Source organism: Schistocerca gregaria, chromosome 1 (assembly GCF_023897955.1).
Source record: "Schistocerca gregaria isolate iqSchGreg1 chromosome 1, iqSchGreg1.2, whole genome shotgun sequence".
In the NCBI taxonomy this organism is placed as follows: domain Eukaryota; kingdom Metazoa; phylum Arthropoda; class Insecta; order Orthoptera; family Acrididae; genus Schistocerca; species Schistocerca gregaria.
The window spans coordinates 820421949-820441106 of NC_064920.1; the positions used below are offsets into that span (position 1 = coordinate 820421949).

The 19158-nt window shown below is 40.5% G+C and overlaps 1 protein-coding gene across 1 annotated transcript in view; it reads left to right on the plus strand.

The window, feature by feature from the left end:
* Nucleotides 1-19158, plus strand: part of LOC126271069 (E3 ubiquitin-protein ligase TRIM37-like) — a 252225-nt gene that overhangs the window by 146861 nt on the left and 86206 nt on the right. The gene's annotated exons all lie outside the window — the stretch shown is intronic.

Genomic DNA, 19158 nt, shown 5'->3' on the forward strand with positions numbered 1-19158 from the left:
CACAATTTCACATTTCTGAACATTTTAAACCACTTTAAAATGTGTTCATGATCTGAGTGACTATTTGTGCACCTTGTTTCAGACAGCACTTCACTACAGATAACTGCATTATCTGCAAAAAAATCTGAAGTTATTATGTATCAGTTTTATCTGTAGAGTCATTAATATGCATTATGAACAGTAAGGGTTCCAACATACTTCCCTGAGAACACTTCAACTTGTATTGTATTGTATGTTAACCAGGGCCTAAAAACAACAGAGAGGCTCCACCCCCGCCACAGCCTCAGTGGTCCACAACCCCATGACAACTACCACAGTCCACTTCACCCCTCTGCCACCCTACACCGAACCACTCTTTCAGGGTTATTGTGCAGTTCATCGGCCCCCTGTGCCCCCCCCCCCTGTCCCCCTCATCCAGGAACATCTCACGAGATGAGTGTAACCCCTATGATTGCGTGGTAGAGTAATGGTGGTGTACATTTACATGCAGAACTTGTTTGCTCAGCAATCGCCCGCATTCACCGAGGCAGATGGAAAACTGCCTAAACACCATCCACAGACTGGCCAGCTCATCAGATATCGAGACAAGTCTGCCAGGGATCAGGCGCTCCTTCCCAATCTGGAAAGATGTGCGTTAGACAGCACGGCTAACCGGGCGGGTACACGTCAACTTATTTCTACATCTATTGATGGCTCTTCATCTAGGATAACATGTTGGTGTCCTCCTCACCAAGAAATCTTTAACCTAGTCAGAAATCTCTCTTAATATCCAATATGTTTGTACTTTCGAAAAGAAGCATATGTGTGGTACTGAGTCAAATGCCTGTTGGAAGTCAAGAAACACTGCATCTATCTCATCAATTTAATCCATGGCTTTCAAGATGTCATTTGAGAATAGTGCAAGTTTGATTTCACAGCATCAATATTTTCACAACCCATGATGGTTGACATGGTCGAGCTCATTCCATTCAAGATACTTCATTATTTTTGAGCAAAAACATATGTTTTAAAATTCTACAATGAATGAATGTCAAGGATATTGGATGGTAGTTTTCTGGGTTACTTCTGCTACACTTCTTGTAAATGTGTGTTATCTGTGCTTTCTTCCAACAACTCGGCATAGTTTTTTGTTCTAGGGGGTCTATGGTAGGTTATGGTTAAAAAGAGGCATTGGATTTTTGTGAGTTGTGATTTATTCGGCCCACAGCATACATATGTTAATCATTTGATCAGTATGCAGGAAACATATAAAAAATGGATAATACAACTTCACTGATTAAAACTATAGTTAACAAGACAGAGCAGTATTTCAACATTAATGTAACTTTTCACAAAAAGAGACAGCTACATTTACATAACAAGTCATCTGACCCCATTGCATCCTGCTCAAATTTCCATTTATAATTCAAGAAATCTTCAGCTGAGTAATAGCATCCATAAAGTTGGATATTGTGTAGCCTTTCTACACAGTGAATCTAGGTTCTTGCTCAGAATAAATATTCTTATCTTTTAGTTTGCGGTAAATTTTCACTCCTATATACTGTGGGAGTCCCCCCCCCCCCCCCCCTTCCCCATATGAACTATGGACATTGCTGTTGATGGGGAGGCTTGCGTGCCTCAGCGATACAGATAGGATACAGATAGCCATACCACAGGTGCAACCACAGTGGAGGGGTATCTGTCGAGAAGCCAGACAAACGTGTGATTCCTGAAGAGGAGCAGCAGCCTTTTCAGTAGTTGCACGGGCAACAGTCTGAATTACTGACTGATCTGGCCTTGTAACATTGATCAAAATGGCCTTGCTGTGCTGGTACTGTGAACTGCTGAAAGCAAGGGGAAACTACAGCTGTACTTTTGCCGAGGACATGCGGCTTTACTTTATGGTTAAATTATGATGGCATCCTCTTCAGTAAATTATTCTGGAGGTAAATAGTCCCCCATTTGTATCTGCAGCTGGGAACTGCTCAGGAGGACATCGATATCAAGAGAAACAAAACTGGCATTCTATGGGTTGGAGAATGGAATGTCAGATTCCTTAATTGAGCAGGTAGGTTAGAAAATTTAAAAAGGGGAATGGGTAGGTTAAAGTTAGATGTAGTGGGAATTAGTGAAGTTCAGTGCCTGGAGAAACAAGACTTCTGGTCAGGTGAATACAAAATCAAATAGGGGTACTGCAGAAGTAGGTTTAATAATGAATAAAAAATAGAAGCCTGGGTAAGCTACTAAGAACAGCATAGTGAATGCATTATTGTAGCCAAGACAGACACAAAGCCCACACCTACCACAGTAGTACAAGTTTATATATCAACTAGCTCCGCAGATAACTAAAAGATTGAAGAAATGTATGATGAGATGAAAGAAATTATTCAGATAGTGAAGGGAGATGAAGATTTTAATAATCATGGGGGACTGGAATGCAATAGTAGGAAAAGGAAGAGAAGGAAAAAGCAGTAGGTGAATATGGAATGGGAGTAAGGAAGGAAAGACGAAGCCGCCCGGTAGAATTTTGCACAGAGCATAACTTAATCATAGCTAACACTTGTTTTAAGAATCATGAAAGAAGGTGGTATATGTGGAAGAGGCCTGGAGGTGCTAGAAGGTTTCAGATAGATTATATAATGGTAAGACAGAGATTTAGGAACCAGGTTTTAAACTGTAAGATATTTCCAGGGGCAGATGTGGACTCTGACTGTAATCTGTTGGTTATGAACTGTAGATTAAAACTGAAGAAACTGTAAAAAGTTTAATGAGATGGGGCATGAACAAACTGAAAGAACTAAAGGTTGTAGAGGGTTTCAGCAAGAGCATTAGGGAACGATTGAGAAGAATGGAGGAAAGAAATACAGTAGAAGAAGAATGGGTAGCTTTGAGAGATGAAATAGTGAAGGCAGCAAAGGACCAAGGGGGTAAAAATATGAGGGCTAGTAGAACAGGGGGTAACAGAAGAGATATTAAATTTAATTGATAAAATGAGAAAATATAAAAATGCATTAAATGAAGCAGGCAAACAGGAATACAAACATCTCAAAAATGAGATCGACAGGAAGTGCAAAATGGCTAAGCAGGGATGACTAAAGGACAGATGTAAGGATGTAGCAGCATATATCACTAAGGGTAAGAAAGATACTGCCTACAGGAAAATTAAAGAGACCTTTGGAGAGAACAGAACCACTTCTATGAATATCAACCAGTTCTAAGCAAAGAAGGGAAGGCAGAAAGGTGGAAAGAATATATAGAGGGTCTATACAAGGGCGATGTATTTGAGGGCAGTACTATGGAAATAGAAGAGGACATAGGTGAAGATGAAGTGGGAGTGGGAGTGAAGAGTTTGACAGAGCACTGAAAGACCTGGTTCGAAACAAGGCCCTGGGAACAGACAACATTGCATTATCACTACTGATAGCCTTGGGAGAGCCAGCCATAACAAAACTCTACCATCTGGTGAGCAAGATGTATGAGACAGGTGAAATAACTTCAGACTTCAACAAGAATATAATAATTCTAATCCCAAAGAAAGCAGATGTTGACAGGTGTGAAAATAACTGAACTATCAGTTTAATAAGTCACAGCTGCAGAAAACTAACATGAGTTCTTTAGAGATGAATGGTAAAACTGGTAGAAGCTGACCTTAGGGGAAGATCTGTTTGGATTCCATAGAAATGTTGGAACATGTGAGGCAATACTGACCCCCTATGACTTATCTTAAAAGATAGATTAAGTAAAAGGCAAACCTACGTTTCTAGCATTGTGTTGACTGGAATACTCTCTTTCAAATTCTGAAGGTGGCAGGGGTCAAATACAAACAACGAAAGGCCATTTACAATTTGTACAGAAACCATATGGCAGATTCGAGAGGCATGAAAGGGAAGCAGTGGTTGGGAAAGAAGTGAGACAGGGTTGTAGCCTATCCCCAATGTTATTTGATCTATATATTGAGCAAGCAATAAAGGAAACAAAAGAAAAAAATCGTAGTAGGATTTAAACTCCATGGAGAAGAAATAAAAACTTTGAGGTTTTGCTGATGACATTGTAATTTTGTCAGAGACACCAAAGGAGGATATAAGATGAACATCAACAGAAGCAAAATGAGGATAATGGAATGTAGTTGAGTTAAATCAGGTGATGCTGAAGAAATTAGACTAGATGAGTTTTGTTATTTGGGGAGGAAAATAACTGATGATGTTCGAAGTAGAGAGGATGTAAAATGTAGACTGGCAATGGCAAGAAAAGCATTTCTGGAGAAGAGTATTTTGTTAACATCGAATACATATTTAAGTGTCAGGGAGTCTTTTCTGAAAGTATTTGTATGGAATGGAGATGAAGAAGCTTGTACAGGGTAGAGTAACATGGAGAGCTGCGTCAAACTAGTCTCTGGACTGAAGACCACAACAACAGCATACTGTGGAGTCCGTGCATCTCAGTTTAAATGATGAGCAGGGAACACAAAATTATATTTATTTTTGTACTACATGAGAAAACATAACAGTTTTCTGTGAATAATTCCAGACTGCTTTGTAAGAAGATAACATTATCATATAGTTAGATAGGAGGGGGCTGTTAATAATTGCAAGTTTTTAAATAATATATAATACAATATCCTTGGATTACAGCACACATTTCTAATGATTCATTTATCATGTTACATATGCCTGATATGTTACTCAAATTTCCACAAGAGAATATACACTCCTGGAAATGGAAAAAAGAACACATTGACACCGGTGTGTCAGACCCACCATACTTGCTCCGGACACTACGAGAGGGCTGTACAAGTAATGATCACACGCATGGCACAGCGGACACACCAGGAACTGCGGTGTTGGCCATCGAATGGCGCTAGCTGCGCAGCATTTGTGCACCGCCGCCGTCAGTGTCAGCCAGTTTACCGTGGCATACGGAGCTCCATCGCAGTCTTTAACACTGGTAGCATGCCGCGACAGCGTGGACGTGAACTGTATGTGCAGTTGACGGACTTTGAGCGAGGGCGTATAGTTGGCATGCGAGAGGCCGGGTGGACGTACCGCCGAATTGCTCAACACGTGGGGCGTGAGGTCTCCACAGTACATCGATGTTGTCGCCAGTGGTTGGCGGAAGGTGCACGTGCCCGTCGACCTGGGACTGGACCGCAGCGACGCACGGATGCACGCCAAGACCATAGGATCCTACGCAGTGCTGTAGGGGACCACACCGCCACTTCCCAGCAAATTAGGGACACTGTTGCTCCTGGGGTATCGGCGAGGACCATTCGCAACCATCTCCATGAAGCTGGGCTATGGTCCCGCACACCATTAGGCCGTCTTCTGCTCACGCCCCAACATCGTGCAGCCTGCCTCCAGTGGTGTCGCGACAGGCATGAATGGAGGGACGAATGGAGACGTGTCGTGTTCAGCGATGAGAGTCACTTCTGCCTTTGTGCCAATGATGGTCGTATGCGTGTTTGGCGCCGTGCAGGTGAGCGCCACAATCAGGACTGCATACGACCGAGGCACACAGGGCCAACACCCGGCATCATAGTGTGGGGATCGATCTCCTACACTGGCCGTACACCTCTGGTGATCGTCGAGGGGACACTGAATAGTGCACGGTACATCCAAACTGTCATTGAACCCATCATTCTACCAATCCTAGACCGGCAAGGGAACTTGCTGTTCCAACAGGACAATGCACATCCGCATGTATCCCGTGCCACCCAACATGCTCTAGAAGGTGTAAGTCAACTACCCTGGCCACCAAGATCTCCGGATCTGTCCCCCATTGAGGATGTTTGGGACTGGATGAAGCGTTGTCTCACGCGGTCTGCACGTCCAGCACGAACGCTGGTCCAACTGAGGTGCCAGGTGGAAATGGCATGGCAAGCCGTTCCACAGGACTACATCCAGCATCTCTATGATCGTCTCCATGGGAGAATAGCAGCCTGCATTGCTGCGAAAGGTGGATATACACTGTACTAGTGCCGACATTGTGCATGCTCTGTTGCCTGTGTCTATGTGCCTGTGGTTCTGTCAGCGTGATCGTGTGATGTATCTGACCCCAGGAATGTGTCAATAAAGTTTCCCCTTCCTGGGACAATGAATTAATGGTGTTCTTATTTCAATTTCCAGGACTGTATTATAACTGATTGGCAGTAGCTATAGTTTGCAGTTTTTCTTGTGTCCATGTCAGTGGCACTAGCTAATGTTTGCACTGCAAATGCAAAGCTACATAATTTATTTATTAGGTCCTCAGCATATTTATTCCTGATTTAAATTCTTATCTAGATATAATCGCAAAGATTTTGTAGACTCCACTTCTAGATTTTGATTTTTATGACTTATTTTAATTGCCTGGGATTTCGACTACGTATTTTGCTCTCAACTGGGTCATATGAACTTATAGGTTGTTTATGGTGAGTCTGTTGTGGAGAAACCATGTTTTCAGATAATTTTTTTGTAGTGATGATGCAGAGAAGGATGTTTTCTGACTTATGGTCCTCAATTATTGCAAATGTATCATCTGAAAATGAAACTGATGGGTCACTGACATTGATGGACAGGTCATTAATGTGAAACAAAAACGAAATTGGTCCTAGAATAGAACTTTGAGAAACACCATGTGTTACTGTTTTCCATGTGTCAGAATAATTTGTTTTCTGCTGCATAGTTATAAAGTAAGCCAATGCGGAATACTACTCCTAATCCTTTACCTGACAGTTTTATAGATAATAAGTGTATGATTTACTGAGTCAAAGGCTTTTGTGTGGTCACCAAAGATTCGTGCAACTTTATTCTCATTGTCTAATGATGTGCTGCTCTTGTCAACAAAGTTTTTAATTGCATGTATTGTGCTTTTTCACACTGTAAGCAAGCTGATTTTTTTAAATAATCTCATATTTTTCAGTAAAATTTCAGATCTGGATGACAGCAGCTTTATCAGATACTTTTGGCAGGATTCAAAGAAGAGAGATGGGATGATAATTGTCTCTATCTCTCTTGATACTTTTTTGAACAGCAGTTTTACATCTGCATCTATGTTCTGCAAACCACTGTGAAGTACATGGCAGACTGTACATCTCACTCTTCTGGTTATTAGAGCTTTCTCCATTCCATTCTCATATGGAGCGTGGGAATAATGATTGTGTAAATGCCTCTGTGCCTGCTGTAGTTAATCTAATTGTATCTTTATGGTCCCTATGGGGGTAATATGTAAGGGGGTTGTAGTATATTCCTAGAGTTATCACTTAAAGCCCATTCTTGAAATTTTGTCAGTAGACTTTCTGAGGATAGTTTATGTCTATCTTGAAGAGTCTGCCAATTTAGTTCTTTCAAAATGACAGTGACATTCTTGAATGTATCAACATTTTATTTATAAATTCAAGGACTTTTGTGGGCATTCCATCACAGCCTGTAAAATCAAACAATGAAAACTCCAGGCTGATAGTAGTCATGAGTGTGTGGTGTGCTTGCTTCTACATCTATACTCTGCAAACAACTGTGAGGTTCACGGCAGAGGGTATATCTCACTGAGCCAGTTATTAAGGTTTCTCCTGGTTCCATTCACTTATGGAGCGCAGGAAGAATGAATGTTTGAATGCCTCTGTGCATACAGTAATTATTCTGATCTTGTCTTCATGATCCCTATGTGACAAATACATTTGGGGTTGTATAGTCCTAGAGTAATCATTTAAAGCTGGTTCTTGAAACTTTGTTAATAGACTTTCTCAGGATACTTTACGTCTGTCTTCAAGAGTCTTCCAGTTCAGTTCCTTCAGTTTCTCTGTGACACACTCCCATGGATTAAACAAACCAGTCACCATTCGTGTTTCATTTCTCTGTATATGTTCAGTATCCTATGTTAGTCCTATCTGGTACTGATCCCACTCACTTGAGCAATATTCTATAACCGGTCACATGAATGATTTATAAGCAACCTCCTTTGCAGATTGAGTGAACTTCCCCAGTATTCTACTAATAAACCGAAGCCTGCCACCTGCTTTACCAATGACTGAACCTATGTGATCATTCCACTTCATATCCTTACAGAAAGTCACACCCAGGTATTTGTATGAGTTTGCTGATTGCAACAGTGACTCACTGATATTATAGTCATAGGATACTACAATTTTTCGTTTTGTGAAATGCAAAATTTTACGTTTCTGAACATTTAAAGCAAGTTGCCAATCTTGCACCAGTTTGAAATCTTGTCAGGATCTGACTGAATATTACTTCAGCTTCTTTCAGATAGTACTTCATTATAGATAACTCCATCATCTGCAAAAAGCCCGATGTTACTATTAATATTGTCTACTACAATCAGTATAGTGAACGCATTATTGTGGCCAAGATAGACACGAAACCCACACCTACCACAGTAGTATAAGTCAATATGCCAACTAGCTCTGCAGATGATGAAGAAATTGGTGTTGGTGGTGGTGGTGGTGGTGGTGGTGTTTAGTGTTTAACGTCCCGTCGACAACGAGGTCATTAGAGATGGAGCGCAAGCTCGGGTTAGGGAAGGATTGGGAAGGAAATCGGCCGTGCCCTTTCAAAGGAACCATCCTGGCATCCGCCTGAAACGATTTAGGGAAATCACGGAAAACCTAAATCAGGATGGCCGGAGACGGGATTGAACCGTCATCCTTCCGAATGCGAGTCCAGTGTGCTAACCACTGCGCCAACTCGCTCGGTACGAAGAAATTGAAGAAATATATGATGAGATAAAAGAAATTATTCAGGTAGGGAAGGAAGATGAAAATTTAATAGTCATGGGTGACTGGAATTCGATGGTAGGAAAAGGTAGAGAAGGAAACGTAGTAGGTGAATATGGATTGGGGGGAAGAAATGAAAGAGGAAGCCGCCTGGTAGAATTTTGCACAGAGCATAACTTAATCATAGCTAACACTTGGTTTAAGAATCATAAAAGAAGGTTGTATACGTGGAAGAAGCCTGGGGATACTGACAGGTTTCAGATAGATTATATAATGATAAGATAGAGATTTAGAAACCATGTTTTAAATTATAGGACATTTCCAGGGGCAGATGTGGACTCTGACCACAATCTATTGGTTATGAACTGTAGATTATAACTATAGAAACAGCAAAAAGGTGGGAAGTTAAGGAGATGGCACCTGGATAAACTGAAAGAACCAGAGGTTGTACAGAGTTTAAGGGAGAGCATAAGGGAACAATTGACAGGAATGGGGGAAAGAAATACAGTAGAAGAAGAATGGCTAGCTTTGAGGGATGAAGTAGTGAAGGCAACAGAGGATCAAACAGGTAAAAAGATGAGGGATGGTAGAAATCCTTGGGTGACAGAAGAAATATTGAATTTAATTGATGAAAGGAGAAAATATAAAAATGCAGTAAATGAAGCAGGCAAAAAGGAATACAAACGTCTCTAAAATGAGATCGCCAGGAAGTGCAAAAAGGCTAAGCAGACATGGCTAGAGGAGAAATGTAAGGATGTAGAGGCTTATCTCACTAGGGGTAAGATAGATACTGCCTACAGGAAAATTAAAGAGACCTTTGGAGAAAACAGAACCACAAGTATGAAGATCAAGAGCTCAGTTGGTAACCCAGTTCTAAGCAAAGAAGGGAAAGCAGAAAGGTGGAAGGAGTATATAGTGGGACTATACAAGGGTGATGTACTTGAGGGCAATGTTATAGAAAGGGAAGAGAATGTAAATGAAAATGAAATGGGAGAAACAATACTGTGTGAAGAGTTTGACAGAGCACTGAAAGACCTGAGTCGAAACAAGGCCCCAGGAGTAGACAATATTCCATTAGAACCACTGACGGCCTTGGGAGGCTAGTCCTAACAAAACTCAACCATCTGGTGAGCAAAATGTATGAGACAGGCGAAATACCCTCAGACTTCAAGAAGAATATAATAATTCCAACCCCAAAGAAAGCAGGCGTTGACAGAGGTGAAAATTACCGAACTATCAGTTTAATAAGTCACGGCTGCAAAATACTAATGCGAATTCTTTACAGACGAATGGAAAACTGGTAGAAGCCAACCTTAGGGAAGATCAGTTTGGATTCCATAGAAACATGTGAGGCAATACTGACCCTACAACTTATCTTAGAAGCTAGACTCAGAAAAGGCAAACCTATGTTTCTAGCATTTGTAAACTTGGAGAAAGCTTTTGACAATGTTGACTGGAATACTGTCTTTCAAATTTTGAAGGTGGCAGGGGTAAAATACAGGGAGCGAATGGCTATTTATAATTTGTACAGAAACCAGGTGGCCATTATAAGAGTCGAGGGACATGAAAGGGAAGCAGTGGTTGGGAAGGGAGTGAGACAGGGTTGTAGCCTCTCCCCAATGTTATTCAATCTGTATATTGAGCAAGCAGTAAAGGAAACAAAAGAAAAATTTGGAGTAGGTATTAAAATCCATGGAGAAGAAATAAAAACTTTAAGGTTCACCAATGACATTGTAATTCTGTCAGAGACAGCAAAGGACTTGGAAGAGCAGTTGAACGGAATGGACAGTGTCTTGAAGGGAGGATATAAGATGAACATCAACAAAAGCAAAACGAGCATCATGGAATGTAGTTGAATTAAAACAGATGATGCTGCAGGAATTAGATCAGGAAATGAGATGCTTAAAGTGCTAAATGAGTTTTGCTATTTAGGGAGCAAAATCACTGATGATGGTCAAAGCAGAGAGGATATAAAATGTAGACTGGCAATGACAAGGAAAGCGTTTCTGAAGAAGAGAAATTTGTTAACATCGAGTATAGATTTAAGTGTCAGGAAGTCTTTTCTGAAAGTGTTTGTATGGAGTGTAGCCATATATGGAAATGAAATGTGAACGATAAATAGTTTAGACAAGACGAGAATAGAACCTTTTGAAATGTGGTGCTACAGAAGAATGCTGAAGATTAGCTGGGTAGATCACATAACTAATGAGGAGGAATTGGAGAGAAGAGAAATTTATGGCACAACTTGACTAGAAGAAGGGATCGGTTGGTAGGACATATTCTGAGGCCTCAAGGGATCACCAATTTAGTATTGGAGGGCAGCTTGGAGGGTAAAAATCGTAGAGGGAGGCCAAGAGATGAATACACTAAGCAGATTCAGAAGTACTGGGAGATAAAGAAGCTTGCACAGGATATAGTAGCATGGAGAGCTGCATCAAACCAGTCTCAGTACTGAAGACCACAACAACAACATTGTCTGCAAGGTCATTAATATGCTTGTGTGAATGCGTGTGTTCAGTTTTTTGAATAAGGCTTTGGCCAAAAGCAAAAGTGTAACAGTCTCTTCATTGTGGCTGTCTGCAACTCAACATGTCACCTTTATGGTGAGTTGCCATCTATCCTTTTTCCAATATTGTTGCCACAACCTGCAGTGAGCAAGTGTGCTGGTACAGTGGTTAGCACACTGGACTCGTATTTGTATGGATGATGGTTCAAACCGGTGTCCAGCCATTCAAATTTAGGTTTAATGTGATTTCCCTAAGTCATCCCAGGCATCTACATCTACATGGATACTCTGCAAATCTCATTTAAGTGCCTGGCAGAGGGTTCATCAAACCACCTTCACAATTCTCTATTATTCCAATCTCATATAGCGTGTGGAAAGAATGAATACCTATATCTTTCCATGTGAGCTCTGATTTCCCTTATTTTATCACGGTGACCATTCTTCCCTATGTAGGTCAGTGTCAACAAAATATTTTTGCATTTGGAGGAGAAAGTTAGTGATTGAAATTTCGTGAGAAGATTCCATCACAACAAAAAACACCATCTTTTAATGATGTCCAGCAAAAATCCTGTATCATTTCTGTGACACTCTTTTAATGATGTCCAGCCCAAATCCTGTATCATTTCTATGACACTATCTCCCATATTTCGCAATAATACAAACGTGCTGCCTTTCTTAGAACTTTTTCAATGTACTTTGTCAGTCCTATCTGGTAAGGATCCCACACTGCACAGCAGTATTCTAAAAGATAATGGACAAGCATAGTGTAGGCAGTCTCCTTAGTAGGTCAGTTTCACTTTCTAAGTGCTCTGCCAATAATGGCAGTCTTTGGTTAGCGTTCCCCACAACATTTTCTATGTGTTCCTACCAATTTAAGTTGTTTGTAATTGTAGTACCTAGGTATTTAGTTGAATTTATGGCTTTTAGATTAGACTGATTTATTGTGTAACCAAAGTTTACAGAGTTCCTTTTAGCACTCATGTGGATGACCTCACACTTTTCGTTATTTAGGGTCAACTGCCACTTTTTGTATCATTCAGATATATTTTCTAAATCGTTTTGCAGTTTGTTTTGATCTTTTGATGACTTTAATAGCTGATTAACGACAGCAAAGGGCCTATGACACTACCTTGGGGAATGCCAGAAATCACTTCTGTTTTACTCAATGACTTTCCATCAGTTACTACTAACTGTGACCTCTCTGACAGGAAATCACAAATCCAGTCACATAATTGAGATTATATTCCAAAAGCACGCAATTTTACTACGAGCTGCTTGTGTGGTACCATGTCAAAAAGCCTTCTGGAAATCCAGAAATATGGAATTGATCTGAAATCCCATGTCAGTAGCACTCAACACTTCATGTGAATAAAGAGCTAGTTGTGTTTCACAGTATAGATTATTTCTAAATACATGTTGACTTTGTGTCAACAGACCATTTTCTTCAAGGTAATTCATAATGTGCAAACACAATATATGTTCCAAAATCCTGCTGCATATCGACTTTAATGATGTGGGCTTGTAATTTAGTGGATTATTCCTACTACCTTTCTTGAATATTGGTGTGAACTTTGCAACTTTCCAGTCTTTGGGTATGAATCTTTTGTCAAGCAAACAGTTGTATATGTTTGTTAAGTATGGAGCTAATGCATCAGCATACTCCAAAAGAAACCTAATTGGTATACAGTCTGGACCAGAAGACTTGCTTAGCAATCTTGCACCAGCACAGGACGGTGAGCAACATTACTGCACATGTCCCAACCTGCTGTCTCGTAAGGCAAGAGACAAGTTTCTGCGGGAGTGCACCTAGAGTGGCCCCCAGTCAAGAGTTACTGTATCTGGGAAGGTAAACTTGGTGCTAGAGGATGGTTAGATGGAGATGGAGGCCCACCTCCACTGTGGCTGCTTGCTGTCCCGCACTACTGTGCTGCCTGGCATAGCGCTACCAGACTGCTGATATCTATGATAGACAGATATTTATGTAGGTATGCAGCTCATATGTTATAGCAATGCACAGCTACCATCTACATTCAGAATAACAAATCCATGAGCCAGCAATGAAGTAGCTGCCCAGCCCACCCTGCAAAACCCCCCTTCTTTCCACTGCATTGCCAGAATTGCAGTTCTTGGTCTGGCCCATACTGCAATATATTAGTAGCCTTGCTGCTGCAACTGGCATGCTGACACTTTGGTGCCTGCCAACTGGATGTTTTATGTAACTGCTGTGCCTGAGCTGCTAGTTACTGCAGTAATGCCTAGTTACTGCAGTAATGCCCAAAAAATAGTGGTGGTGCTACAAAATTAACTTCCCTTGAAATACCCTGCACCCTGTCTCCACCCTGGACTGGACAGCAGCAGAACTTAGCATACACAGATAATGATGTACCATTTTTCTTCTTAAGTAGGAGGTGGCTTGGACCACAAGGTCCAGAGGATGCAAAACTACTCTATAGGTTATGGTACTCTGGCTCCACAATTCTCCTAAGTCTTCCTTTGTAGCTAGTAGGTTACATTTTCTACTCTCACTTTCAACAGGCAGACAGTTCATTATAAAATCTTACAATGCTACTGCCACCTATTGCTAGATGTGCTTCCATGGAATTTCTCCTTGTGCATCTCAATATCGCATACATCCCTCAACTTCCACCTTTTGCTAGACATGTTCCATGGAATATCTCCATGTGTCTCTCAATATCTTATACATCTCTCAACTGTCTCATGTGCCAGTCCTCAGTGTTTTACAACAACTTATGTATTAGGAAAAATATTTTTTACCATTTCTCATAATACTATATATGAGACCTGTTCAAAAAAAATCCAGAACTTTGTCCACAAAATTTTTCTGCACTTACCTTTTACTTGTTGTGCATGGTCTCCTTTGAAATACTCTCCTCCACAATTTATACACTGTTCTCAATGCATTTTCTACTTCCAGAAGCAGTCTTGGTCTGCCTTTTTCTGGATCGCGTGAAGCTCCATCTGTGAATTTTCTTTTATCTTGTCTATTGTTATAAATCTTCATTCTTTCAACAGGTTTTCAACTTTGGAAATAAGAAAAGGTTTGCAGGGGTCAGGTCTGGAGAGTATGGATGGTAAGGCAGCATTATTGTGATGCAAGAGTCATCAATTGTCTCGCCACATTTCAGGCTGGTTCCTTCTCATATTTTCACACAGGCATCACAACACATCCCAACAGTACATCAATTAACAGTTTGTTCCTGTGGCATGAATTCATGATTAACTAATATTCAAAGTCAAAGACACTGTCAGCATGGATTTGACACTTGAACTGACCTGATGAGATTTTTTTGGTCTTGGAGAACCTTTCCTGACCCAATGTGAAGATTGAACCTTAGTCTCAATGTCATAATCATTGACCCACATCTCATTGCCAGTTATGATCCTCTGGAACATCTCATTCTCATTTGCATGATCCAAAAGCTATTCACAGATTGCAAAGTGAAGGTCTTTCTGGTCATGACTTACCAGTTTTGGGTTAACTCGGTGGCAACATGATGCATTCTGAGATGCTGTGTCAGGATTTCATGACATGATCCAACTGAAATGTTAGATTCTTCTTCAATCTCTCAGACAGTCTTTGGGAGGCATGCACAACTTTGTTGACGGTCCTCACATGAGCATCATTGGTAGATGTCAAATGGTGTCATGAATAAGGGTCATCTTTAACTTCCATCCAGCCATTTTTAAACCATGCGAAACATTCATAACACTGTGTATGGCTTAAGCACTCGTCTGCCCTCCTGCAGCTTTGGTGTGTCCCTGTAAAGGTTTTCTTGAGTTTCACACAAAATTTAATGCACACATGTTGCTTCTCTGACTCTGCCATCTCAAAATTCACAAACTGAGTGACACAACGTTCTACTCAATACAGCTCTGAACAATAACTAAGACATACAATACTGAAACTTCCGGCAGTTATTTTAAACACAGGCATGTGCAGGAATGCCAACCGCATTTTGTTCCAACACACCATTGAAGCAAATGTTCTGGAATTCTTTTAACAGGCCTCATACATGCCCACAACAGTTTCTAACTTTTGTTCTCTTTCTCAGTACCTCATGCTTGATCAGTAATCATTTCTATTGGGATCAACACTACTGCAGCATTCTGTAGGTGAGTGACGTTATGCCTAAGGTAGATGAAGGCTGCACTGAACAGAATCAGAAATACCAAGGTGCCAGATGTGGTGACACTCAAGGTCATGACCATTCAACATTATTTTCCCTAATACTGTGATCCACACCAGTTTCCTAGCTTAATGTGTAATATTTTCTCCCATGTTTGTGTCTAGTTATTCAGTATTTTAGGATATCTCAGAAAGTGCATTAACTTGAAAAACTATTTTGCACCAAAATATGCAACTCAAAAGTTCCAAAACTGGTTCTGTGGGTTTATAAGTAACCTGAACAAATACAGCTACAGCAGACCATTGGACATCTCATTCAGTTTTAACATCTGTATTTTAACAAAAGGTTCACTGTTTGAAGTGCTGAGCAATCATGTGTAACTATTTTAGCTGTTGTTGCCCAGTTTTAAAATAATTAATAATTACACTTCAACATAATACAAAAGATACACAATATACACCCTATTCCCTTGGGCTTCACCCATATGGCATTTCCTTACTTCTTTCCTCCTCCTATTTTGCTTCACTTGCCGATACTAGTGGTAATCGAATCTGGAGCACCTTGAAACCGCTGTGTGTTTGACATGGACTATTTTCATGATAGTTGGCAGCGGAAGCTCAGTGTTGACTGATGATTTTGTCTCTATCATTTGGTATGGTCCCTGGCGTCTTGTTACAAATGTTTTTGTTTTACCCATAGGGGTATAAGGGCTTGAAACATTACCCGTTCCTCTACCCTACACTGTGGTAATTTCCCTATGCATTTTGTCACTAAATCTTGCTATTTCGTAGCTTTGATATTGCTTACTGCACATGGCTCCATGACTCCCTTAGTATCTTAGCAAAATTGCGAACTGGCTCCACATCCATAAGCAATTTTTGGCGTGATCACATCAAATGATGAAGGCATCTTTCTCCCCTACACAACATCATAAGGAGTTAGCCCAATACCAGTGTGAAACTCCAAGTTTAAGGTGCCAAGACAAATGACAGATATGTATGTCAGTCATTATGGTAAGAGTTTATGTAATAGTTCAACATCCTACCAATATCACAATGCATACACTCTGTTCCACCGATAGTTTGTGAGTGCAGCAGACTAGTTCTTAATTTCTGAAAATGTAGCAAATGACACAGTAGTTTCATCAGGTCTGACATTAAAAAAATTGTCCCTTGGCTTGTGATTACTGTTTTAGGTACACCTAACGTGAGTATTCCATTGTTGATCGTGGCTTGCATCACCATGGCTGCCTGCTGGTTTGGAATGGTGATCACTCCCATGAACCATGAAACATGGTTGCTAATTGTTAAGATGAAATGATTTCCCATCAAAGCCTGGTTAAATAGAGCTAGGACATCCATTCCTATCATCACAAATGGCTTCATTGCCTCTGGGAACATTTGTAAATGGTATTTGTGTATGGTTTATGTCTGCTCGCTGTGCACACTTCACACAGTTCTTTGAATATTGGTCTTGTATTCCTGTATTCCCTCCCCAGTGGTACCATTATGCTGTCCTTTGATTCATTGCCCACCAACCTCTATGCTCAGATAGCATGTGGTCATGTATTTCTTTCACCACTTCCTCCTTGAGCTCAGCAGGCATCACTACACATGGCCCCAACATTGTAGTCTTTTGTAACAAGTTGTCACACATGGTGAATTGTGGGTGCATACTTATAGCTTGCAGGTAGCATCAGCATATTGTGGTGCTTGCCACTCGGCAAAGCCATGTCTCAGTGCTGCTTGCCTGACTTATGCACAACTTCATAATCAAGCTCACTCAATTTCAATGCCCACCTTGTGAGCCTTCTAGAAGAATCCTTCAACACTAATAACCATTTCACAGCTGCATGATCAGTCACCACTTAAATTTCTTTTTCTCCATGCAGTTAACATTGAAAATATGTAACTCCACATGTCAAACTGAACATGCCCTTCTCTTATATGAAAGAGAGAATGGGTAAAGAAAGAGAAGTGGTGGGTGGGAATTCGTGACTGCCAGCCACACAGGGCATTGTGGTAATACAATAGCGAAAGTTGAAAATATTTGCTGAACTGGGACTCGAACCTGAATTTACAGCTTCTCATGAGCGGTTGCCTTAACTGCTTTAGTCATCTGGTCATGGTCCCTGACTGACCCAAGTTTCCAATTTATCACACCTTGCAATGACCCTTCACCCCCCACTCAGAAATTATTGATTTCCGTAGGAGTTTGAACAACATTAGTCCACCCACACTGAAACAAACATCAAGGAGCTGCCACACTGTTACAGAAATGTGTATATTTAAGTGGTATGTGTTCTGTCAGACATTTCCAACAGAACAGACACCAGTCAAATATATACATTTCCTTCTCTGTTGTAGAATAGTTCTTTTCTGTCTTATTTAGTTGTTGCAAAGTGGAGGCCACAGGATGTTCTTTGCTGTCCACCACCTGGCAAAAATCTGTCCCCAATGCTTGTTATCAGGCATCACACAAGAGCACAAACTCTCTTTGATAATCTGGGCTCAATGTTGAAGCTTTTCTTAATCCATCGAATGTGGTCTGGCACTCCTCCACTTACTCAAATTTCAACAATTTTTCAGTAATTGGATGGATGTCCATGCAATGTCTGCAAAATTCTTTGCAAATTTCATGTAATTAATTTGCCAACACTATAAATGACTGTAGTTTTTTACTAGTCATAGTATCCAGAAAGTCCTGTTCTGTTTGCACAAACCTCAGGTCTGTCTTTATCCTCTCCTTATTAATTATATGCTCTAAGCAACACACACTCCCTTAAAAAAATAGCACTCCTCCTTGCTCAGTGTAAGCTGTGTGGCATGTATGATTTTAAAGTCATTTTTCAACCTTTGTGTTTGCTCCACCCCCCGCCCCAAAAAAAAAAAAAATAAAATAAAAAATAAAACGATCATATCATTGAGGTACACTAAACATTGCTGAGGTTTCAGTTCTCTCTGTACTTCATCCAGTTAGCAGTGAAAAGTTACTAGTGTGTCCTTCAATTTGAGTGGCATTCTCTGGTACTGACAATGTCCTCAAGAGTTTGAAAATTCTATCTCCAGTCAGTCCTCTGAAACCACTTCCAACTGATGGTACCTGCTCCTTACATCCATGGCAGAGAAATATCTACTCTGCATCAAGTTATTAGTGATCTCCAAGACATTGGATATTGAGTATGTATCTGTTCTGATTTAATAGTAAGATGTCAGTAGTCACAGCAGCATACTTATTTCTTGGAACTATCAGCTGATCTTTTTGAATGAGACCATAACAGTTGTCCACTATAGACTAGTACTCTTCTCTATTATTCCATCAGCTAGCTGTTGGTAAATGAAATCCTCCATAATTGGCTATAAATGCCAGGATGTTTGATACAGTTTCCAAAATATTAATGCTTCATTTGATGTTGAATTATGGGTGTCACTGGCAACAGAGCCTAAGGATAAAACAAATCCTCCAATTCTAACAGCAATTTTTCCATCTCTACTCTCTCTGTTCTTTCCAGATGCTCTACCTTCTTTCAAAATTCAATCTTAACAGTAGCCTGTGTCTAACCATGGTTCACACTTGATGTGTTCCAATTATCCTTATTCAGGATGTCCAAATTCGCTACTAACAGTCTAGAGATGTGCAAACTCATCTACCTCTGAGAACTATTTCTGTGGTGATTGTTCCTTTTTGGGGAGATAACCAACTTTGTTACCAATCAACAATTGAAAGGGATCCCAAGGCAAATGCCTGTAATCAGCCATCAGTTATTTGAGGAAAAGAACTTCTCAGCAAGCACAGGCAGCCATTAACAGATAAGAGGGAAA